The following is a 10,227-nucleotide window of genomic DNA, read 5'->3' as shown; positions in this document are numbered from 1 at the left end:
GGAAGCAGCAGAACCCATTATTGAGCAGAATCATCATCAGCATGGACACATGTCCCCTGGAATGGTGACTGAAGCAGGAAGCCTTCCCTTCAATCCCTTTCACTTTCCGAGGGGTTTTTCTTCCTCAGACTGTGGTGATTGAGGTGGGGGGAATTCGTTCCTTTATTTCCCAAGGCCAGAGTTTTCTTTTCAGTTTCAAGGGGTTTCAACATTTTGCCATTAACTTTAATGGCCCATCCCTTATCTTTTCCTGAGCTGTACAGTGCTGAGTTCTTAGATCTAGTCTCGCCTGGTTGGGGACGCAGCCCCTCCCTGCCTGGCTGTGAGATGGAGCTAAATATTGCAGGACAAATTACGAGCACAGTTTTAGATCTACACAAATACATAAATTCATAACCACAATCTAGATATGACAGCTCTGCCAACGGCTGCTTGGTGAACTTGCGTTTCTTCGCTCATACTGCCTTTTCTGCTGCTTTATTCATCTTAAAAGTCTGAGCGTCTGGAAGTTAAGAACGTGGCATAGAGGGACAGGGGGAAAATTACTTTGCCTTAGAAAGACTGTTATGCCATTATGTGGCTAATCAAACAATTAAGGCCCTTGCTCTTTGTGACGATGTGGTTCTGGCGGGACCCAACTGAGAGTGCCAAATCAGGACCAATTGCTCAAACAGGGCAGTCACAGCCCTAGGCTGGGGTTTTTCCACCTCTAAGGCAAACCAAACCAGCCAGCCAAAGAGGACTTCGATTTCACCCCACTGGCTAACCACAAGTCACACAAGCAAGTCTCCCAGTATCACCACCAGTGCCACTCGTCCTGGGGATGAATAGTCATGAAAACCAACACCCCAGTAAAAGAAAACGGTTCTCTCAATCCCAAAGAATCAAGCCCCAGACCCAGGTCAATATACACATCAGATCTTACCCACAAATCACGCTGTTGCCAATCCTTTAGAATCTAACATCTAAAGGTTTATTCATAAAGGGAAAATGGTAGAGATGAGAGCTAGAATTGGTTAAATGGAATCAATTACAACATAATATAGCAAAGTTCTAGTTCAGGCTTGTAGTGAGTGATGGAGTAAACTGTTTTTTTAAATCAAGTCTCTGGATCTCATCGCCTGGGGGGGGATGGGTCATCAGTCCTAGAGCTTCAGCAGTTTGTGTCCCCTCCCTCCAGAGAGAAGCAGGATTGAAAGAGAAGAGATGGAGATGGGCATTTTATATATAGGGTTTTTCCAGGTGTAAGACTGTTATTTGTTCTTACTGTGAAAAATTAAAAAAAAAGTCTCTGAGTCCATGTCATGGGGAAATAAGGTGTGTCTGCCTTCTCTCCATGGGTCAATTGTGTGCTGTGATGGTCCTTATGGCCATCAAGCAGGCTAGGCAGAAGAACTAAAACTTGTCTGTGTCTGTCCAGAAGCACAACACACACAAAAAATACAGACAGTACAGACAGAACATACTTTAACTTCAACTAAAAAAAATACATATATACACTATAATCAAATCCCAACCCAGTAACCCCTAACCTGGTCTTAGACATATGACCCCCTTTACCTAAGATTTGGTGCCACTACAGGACCTTGCAAAACCAACCTTTATAATGGTCATTCTTATATATATAACATCACTCACTTACACAAAAATTCTATCTGACCACTTCCCATTCATTTGATTTCACAGAACTAAGGGCACCAATTCCAAACGCTCCAAGAACGTGGCATGTAAATTATGCATGTTAAAGGGAAAGAAAATATAGTAGCAGGTCCAGGAAAGAGGGTTCTGGCCCACTGCCTATGGTCATGCAAGATTTTAAGAGGGACTCTGGGAGCCCCTCTGCTATGGACCAGGATGTAGGTGGTCTGGCCCAGGAGTCAGGTCTGGTGGCAGAGCAGGTGTCCCGGTTGGGGAACAAAGCCGTGCGTCAGCACCAGAGCCAACTGCCAGTTACCAGAGCCGGGGTCAAGCCAGAGTCAGAGATCGAAGCCAAGGTTCGGAGCCGAGGTCAGATGCCAAATGCCAGGGTCAAGTCGGAGTCAGAAGTCAAGTTGGAGCCAGGACTGATAACTGAGGGTGGAACTGAGGAAAGGAGCTGGAGGAGAGGCAAGGATCGGGCATGGAGCAGGAGCACAATGGGAACAGGGTTGAGGCAGGAGCAATGAATCCAGAACCGGTGTGGGTGCAGGAGGCAGATACAAGCAGGATCCAATGCAGTGTAGCTGGACCAATCAGTGGAACTGGGTGATCCTCCAATCATGGCTCCTATGGGTGGTGCCTTGGCTGAGATTGTAGTCCTAATGACTTCTCAGCAGAGATTGGGTGGAGGCCAGGATGTAGCAGTTGTGTGGGCACACCCAGCTGTGGGTTCAAGGCCCTGATCATCATATTACCCCCCTCCCTAGGGCAGCAATAGGTGTGGGTTCTCATGAAAGGTTTTTACAAGTCTGGGAGCAGGAACATTTTCAGCAAGCTCCCAGGATCGCTCCTTAGACCCATAATCCTCCAACCAAATACCACAACTTACCCCGCTTTGTTTTAGAATTGAGAATTTTGTGGCCTATATACTCGTCATAGTCCTGAAGGTGCGCAGGTGTGGGGATGGCTGGGTCCAGTGGGGAAAGGGGTTGGCCAGATATGGCTTCAATAGGGACACATGAAATACCAGGTGGATTCTGAGAGAACAAGGCAGGTGGAGTTCAAAAGCGACAGGATTGATCTGTTGGCAGATTCGATATGGACTGAAGAATTGGTGATCAAGTTTACAGGGTGGTCTGTTAGTACGGAGATGCTTTGCTGAGAGCCATACTTTCTGGCCTACAGAACATCAGGACTTTTCTGTTGTTGTTGGTCCACGTACCACTTGTAGTCCTGATTTGCTTCCTCCAGGTGTGGGTGTGGGCAGTTCAGGGTGGGATCAGAGGTGGAAGATGTAGTTCACCAAAAAAAAAAAGGCTTTGTCCTGTAGAGAAGTGTTCAGTGTTATTATATCAGAACTCTGCATAGAGTAACAGCGAAGACCAGTCATTCTGACAGTAGTAGCACCAGAATACTGCTCCAGGACTTTGTTCAACCTTTCTCTCTGGCCATGTGTTTGGGGATGATAAGCTGAAGAAAGGGCAGGAGTGGCCTCCCAACAATTGGAGGGCCTCCCTCCAGAAGTGAGAAATGAACTGAGCAGCACGGTCAAAAACAATGGGCTCACAGAGTCCATGGAGGCGGATGACCTGGTTTACCCACAGTGGGCAGTCTCCTCAGAGGAAGGTAACTGGGTGCAGGGCACGAAGTGGGCCATCTTCATGAAGTGATTGATGATAGTTAAGATGGTTGGATACGATGAAGTCTAGTGAGATGGATGCCCAGGGACTGGGTGTAGTTTCTAGAGGTTGGAGGAGCCCACAGGGTTTGCTGTGTGGCACTTTAATGTGGGTGCATACGTCACAGGAGGTTACACATGTAAGCAGAGTCAGGATGAGCTCTACCCTGACATCTGGTGGTAGATTATGGGGAGTGCAGAAAGAAGTTTCAAGTATTCGCATTAGCATTTCAGTTATTTGCATTGGCACTCCCACCCCACTTAGCATATTACACAGCAGCCTGGGATGGTTATTTTCACAGCTATGGGAGCCCCAATTTCATTGTTATTGGGGCAGGAGCAATAAAATGTTGTCACCCCAATTAAGTAAATGAGGAACTACTAAACTGTCTTATGATAGAGGGTTTCATTATCAACTAAATAGCACTTGCTAAACAAGGGACATGGGTTCCAAAACCCAGTCAGGAGAGAGAGGCTGGGGACAGATATCTGTACTTGATGGTGCAGGCTCCTTGTGTGAGCCAGAAGCACCAGTTCCACCTGTGCCTCTCTCCACTGTGGAATGTCAGAGTTAGTTTTTTTGATTCCCTTAAGAATCTAGATACAGGTTACTAAGCTGAACTCACTGGCACTGGGGCTCCCCTACTAAGAGCTGAAATTGCTGAAGAGCTGGACTTGCTGAGCTGAGAGCACTGAGCACTGTGCTAATGAGTGGGGGAGCCTGAAGCAATACTGTGGAGCAGAGCAGCTGGCAGAGCGGAGTGGAGCAGTTGGTGCAGCCACTGGGTGAGTGGAGCCAAGCAGCTAGCGAGGATGGCTGGAGTAGATCACAGGACAGCTGGTGGACCAGAGCAGCTGGCAGAGCGGAGCAGCCCACAGAGCAAGCAGAGATGAGCTGTTTGCGGGGATGACTAGTGGAAGCAGAACCCCACGAAGAGGCAGGGCAGTTGGCCCCGAAACCACGTAAGGTGCCCCTTTCTACCCAGGCTGGGGAGGGGGACATCTGCAGAGAGACTCTTGAATTCTGGGCCTGCACTGCCCCGGGACAGAGACTTGGGATTGTGGGACTTTGGGGACTGTGGGTGATTTGGGGGTTGCTGGACTCAAGGGCCCAGAGAGAAGGACACGGCCCAATTTGCTGGGGTGGGTCTTTGCTCACGGTTTGACCTATGAACTCTAGCTGAGGTATTTTCCCAATGTAATGCTTGTTGTTTATCATGTAATTAAACCTTTTCTGCTACACCAAGACTCTGTGCTTGCGAGAGGGGAAGTATTGCCTCCTCGAGGCGCCCAGGGGTGTGTGTAAGATTTTCCCAGCATAGTCCTCCGCTTTTTGGGATAGAGTGTCTGCTCTGCCGCTGCTAGCACCCAGATGATAGGAGATTGTAAAACTGAAATAGGAGAAGAACAGGGCCCAGTGGAGCAGTCTCTGATTGAGGGCTTTGGCCTTTCATAACTATTCCAAGTTCTTAAGGGCCATGTATACTTGGATTGGGTGTTGGGCCCCTTCGGTAGTGCCACCACTCCTCGAAGCTGGCTTGCTGGGCAGAAGTTCCTTGTATAGGATTTCATACTATTGATAAGTGGAAATGAGCTTTTTAGAATAAAAGACACATGCCTGGGTGGCAGGTATGGGAGGCCAGGGGAGGCTAAACCTGCACAAACAGCCAGGCATGGCCCCACCCACGCTCTGCCCTGAGGCCCCCTCCTGCTTCCTGCTCTTCCCCCATGGCCCAGCCCAGGCTGCTCTTCTTCCCTCTCTCGCTCAGCCTCTCCCCCAAAGCGGGCGGGGGCTCGGGCTAGGGTGGGACACCTGGGGCAGTTGGGGCTTATGCTTGGGCCAGCCGGCCGAGATTGGGGCCCACCGATACTCAGACTGGTCGGTGCTTTGGGGCTGGGGCAGCCGGGGTGGCCTGGGGCCAGCGACCAGGGCCAGCTGGTGGGCCAGTACTCAGGCTGGCTGAGACAGGGCTCCTTCGGCCACAGTGGGGGGCTCAGCCAGGGGAGGGGGCTGAAAGGAATGGGAGAGGGACTATCCTCCCTGAAGGGGGGGCTTCATGCACTGCCCACGGGCACATGGATGCCTCTGGGAGACCACTGCTCCAACTGCCACATTTGAGACATTTATTTCTACAGTGAAGGCTCGTGTGGCAGCAGGATGGAGGAGTATGGAGGGAGCTGTAAATGCAAGCTTTAGGTGCTCAAAGGCACGTTGGGCTTCCAGAGTCCTGCTGAACTGGGGGTGCTTATGGAGAATAAGGGGTGAGAGAATTCTGCCTGAGAACTCAGAGATGACCTGGCGGTAGAAATTGGTGAAGCCCAGAAAATGCTGACGTTTGTGGATGTTCCCGGTGGCTGCCCAATCGCAGACCGCCTTCATCATTTCTGGATCCTGATCCCTTCCAGAGACAGACTGAAGCCAGGAAGTCAGTGGAAACTCAGTCGAAGGCACACTTTTCCAATTGGGCCTACAACCCATGTTGTCAAAGCCTCTCTGGGACAGCTCGAACATGAGTTGTGTGCTGTTTGGAATGGTCTGAAAAACTAAGTATATCATCACAGGTACACAACTTTGTATTGCTCTAGGATGTCCTGAAACACATCATTAATGCGGTGCTGCAATGCCGAACGTTCCCAGTGGTCTTCCACTCAGCTCTGGCCCTAACGTGCACAAGGGCATATGCTCCCCGAAGATCTAGCTTTGTGACTATCCGAGCAGCGCCTTGGTCCAACAGGTCTGGGATTAGGGGCAGCGGGTGCCGCTTTCTAGCTGTGATCTGGTTCAATGGCCAGTAGTCTACACAGAGACAGAGACTGCCGTCTTTCCAGGGGCCCAGCAGGGGAAGTGGATTTTCTGGCCAAATTCTCCTGGAGGCATGTGCATACAGTAGCTAGCGCGGGTGCAGCCATGGCATAAAGCCAGCTGGACGGGATGTTGCCCCCAGCTATAAGACCATAGAAGCATCATAGTCTCATGGGGAAGTACGGACTCTGCTTTTCTCTTTTCAAATACATCAGCGAAATCACTGTATTTGGTGGGGAGTTGGATCCTCGACTATCCCTGTTGTGCCAATCGTTACCTGCTGTGGGGCTTGGGTTTCTTCCAGCTGTTCCCCATCCATCAGAGGCCAGCAGTGCTGCTGGCAGAACCCCGAGGGAAAAGAGAGCCATCACTCCTGCCAGTGAACGAGGGGGTTGTGAGGGGTGGGCAGGAAATACCCAGAATCGGGGGAAATGAGGCTAGGACGGGCACTTGGAGTTGTGGCCCCAGCTGGCAGGATCCGATCCTTGTCCCCATCAGGGCTTGTCTTTGGGACTCAGGGTTATGGCTTGCCTTTGTGCCCAGCTAAGACCAGGACTGGGCAGGCTTGTTCTCCAGAACCCTTTGGCTCAGCCTTCGGGCCAGGCAGGTGGAGACGAAGGGGCCCAGCTTGCCACAATAGAAGCAAACACTGACATGTCATAAACTATCAGGGTTGGAAGGGACCTCAGGAGGTCATCTAGTCCAACCCCCTACTCAAAGCAGGACCAACCCCAACTAAATCATCCCAGCCAGGGCTTTGCCAAGCCTGACCTTAAAAACCTCTAAAGAAGGAGATTCCTCCACCTCCCTAGGTAACTCATTCCAGTGCTTCACCACCCTCCTAGTGAAATAGTGTTTCCGAATATCCAACCTAGACCTCCCCCACTGCAACTTGAGACCATTGCTCCTTGTTCTGTCATCTGCCATCACTGAGAATAGCCGACCTCCAGCCTCTTTGGAACCCCCCTTCAGGTAATTGAAAGCAGCTATCAAATCCCCCCTCACTCTTCTCTCCTGCAGACTAAACAATCCCAGTTCCCTCTGCCTCTCCTCATAAGTTGTGTGTCACCACCTGTCTTTTCCTTTCAGGGCTGAGTTGCCAGAAGGCTGAGTCTATCTGCATCTACTTGGCATAAAAATCCCTTATCTCTGCTCCAAGGACACCACAGGGCAAATATTTAACAAAAATATTGAAACAAGGCTAGGACAACTGCCAAACAGTATTTGCCTTCAGGTGACAGAGGCAAAGTCCGGGAGCCACTTCCGGCAATCCAAAGACAGAAAGGAAGCATGTGACTTCTCAGAGCATTGTTTGAGGATCAGCATTGTTTGGAGCAAGCAGGCAGTTAGCTGGGTGGCCTCTATGCAAGCCACACACCTCCTGGGGGTGGTGTCGGTCCCAGCTAGTGGGCCCGAGACCACTTAGAGAGAGTTAAATGAGTCTGCGCTACAGCCTTAGCACACAGCCAGGTGGGTTGTAGCTCATGCTGTAGAGGCTCATGCCCTGAGGTCCCAGGTTTGATCCCACCTGCTGATGATGGGGGTCTGTCAATGTTACATGAGCAGATGTCTGTGATTTTGTCTGATGGCTACTCCCCTGACCTGTGGGACTAGGTCTGGATTAACTCTCCTGTAGGCCCAGGACTATTAGATGAGGTGGGGAGTGGGTTCAGGGATGGGGGTGTTGGGGTGGGGGCACAAATGGGGCTGGGGTGCAGGAAAGTGTGTGGGGTGCAGACTCCAGCTGGGAGGCACTTACCTTGGGTGGCTCCATGTTGGCAGAGCTGAAGCAGGATCTCTGCTCCCTGAGGTGGTGGGCGTGTCCAGCCCCTAGGCAGAGAAGCCAGGCTGCTCTGCACATTGCATGATGCCTGTGCCACAGGCACCATCCCTACAGCTCCCATTGGCTGGGTACTGGGGGTAGGGGCAGTGCACAGAGATTCCCTGAACACCCCTCACCTAGGGGCTCATCGGCAAGCCAGTGCTTGCAGCTCCAACCCTGGGTGGGTGCGCCAAGGCTTTGGGACCAGTGTCTGGAATGGAACAGGGAGACTTGCCCTGGGCCAGATGAAAAGAAGCAGCTGGCCTGAGGGCCTGCGGGGCCCCCCTTAGCCAAAGGTCCTTGGTTGCAGCCTCTGCATTAATCCAGCCCTGCCTGGGACACTGCATCCAATGGCCCTGCTGCTCCCTGACCCTTCAGACATTGTAGCTGGTTCACTTCTGCAGATACAGAACATTTGCAAATTTCAGACAGATGTTTTTGGTGTCCTGCCCCCCCATGCAGTTAGGTGTTCGCTCTTCCAGGCCATTGGGCTGGTCAATCCAGGTTGAGGGGTCTAGAATGGCCCCGCACATTCCCAATTTGGTCTTGCACGGAGCACAAACGTACAATCCCGTTTGGGTTTCCAGCAGCAGGGAAGGCTGGACAAGGACTAGGTGGGGACCTGTTCTAGGCAGAGACTCTTCCCTGCTGCTGGGACCCCTTCCTTCCAGATCCCTTCAGCTGAAAGCTCCCTGTTTGGCCCTTAATATTCCCCCCAAACCCAGCCTGCCCCACAACATTATCCCCCTAGAACCTGGCCCCTTTCCTACACACATCTACTCGGCAGCCTTTGCTAGGAGAAAGTGAAACTAACCCAGCACTGGCTTGGCTCACTGTGGGTTTGGCCCTTATCCCACATCCAGCAAAGCGAGTTTCCTATTTGCTTTCACTTCTACTAGGACTCCCTGGAGTTCAGCCCAGCCCTGTTCATTGCTCCCCCCTCCCTTTCGCTTCTTTGTTAGTGCACCGACACTCATTTCTGGGAAATGCTCCATTTCTTTTAACAGAGGCTTCCACAACTGCTGGATTTCAGTCCCCTCTGCAAAGTCAGGACACAGAGCCAGGGACATGGGCGGGGACAACGCCATACATGGAATACACATGGGGCTAGAGCCTCTTCCCGCCTGCCCTGCTCACCTCAACAGGAATGTTGTTATTGCCAAAGATTATAAGAAACAAGAAGTATCACTCATCACAAATTCTCTTTATCTCTTCCCATGGACACCCATCCCCATCCACCCCCTCTATCTATCTATCCCCATCCACTCCCTCTATCTACCCCATCCACCCCATTATCTATCTATCCCCATCCACCCCATCTATCTAGCTAACTATCCTCATCCACTATATCTATCCCCATCCACTCCCTCACTCTATCTATCCCCATCCACTCTATCTATCTACCCCATCCACCCCATAATCTATCTATCCCATCCACCCCCTCGCTCTATCTATCCCCATCCGCCCCATTATCTATCTATCTATCTACCCCATCATCTATCTATCTATCCCCATCTGCCCCATTATCTACTATCTATCCCCATCCACCCCATTATCTATCTATCTATCCCCATCTACCCCTTTGCTCTATCTATCTATCCCCATCCACTCCCTCTATCTATCTATCTATCCCCATCCACCCCCTCGTTCGATCTATCTATCTATCTATCTATCTAATCTATCGCTATACACTCACTCACTTACTCTCTCATCCAAACAACACTAATAACAACAACAAGGGGCTTCTCCACAAAGGGAAATTGCCCAGTCTAGCTGTAGCAGAACCCAGCCTTCCGCTAGAGCTGTGCCAGTATAACTCCCCCTTGCATACACTCCAGGCCGGAATATAAGTGACTTTGTTCTAGTCCAGTGGTTTCAATTTTTTTCATTTGCAGATGGGACACATGGGGCTGCAGTGGGGGAGAGGGGTCACATAGACTGGGGTTCAGAAGGGCTAGTGGAGGGAAAAGACTGGGGATGCAGGGCCACATGGAGATGGGTTGAGGGTGGCTGAGTGGGGGTGCAGTGACACATGGGGATGTGGGGAGGGGGTGAATGAGGATGGGGAGGGGATGTAGGAACACATGGGGATGGGGGCAAGGGATGGCTGAGTGGCAGTGCAGGGACACATGGGGACAGGGGCAGATGTGCCTGACTGAATGGGAGAGGCTGGGGTCAGCCAGGGTCTGCATGGGGGAGGCTCCCCAGCTCCCTAACAACCCCCCCCTCAAAAAAACCTCTGTTTCATACTTTCCCCCCTCCAGCCCCCAACCCTTTCACTCCCAG

This window comes from Mauremys reevesii, linkage group 2 (assembly GCF_016161935.1).
Source record: "Mauremys reevesii isolate NIE-2019 linkage group 2, ASM1616193v1, whole genome shotgun sequence".
Classification (NCBI taxonomy): domain Eukaryota; kingdom Metazoa; phylum Chordata; order Testudines; family Geoemydidae; genus Mauremys; species Mauremys reevesii.
Note: the sequence above shows the minus strand (reverse complement) of the source record.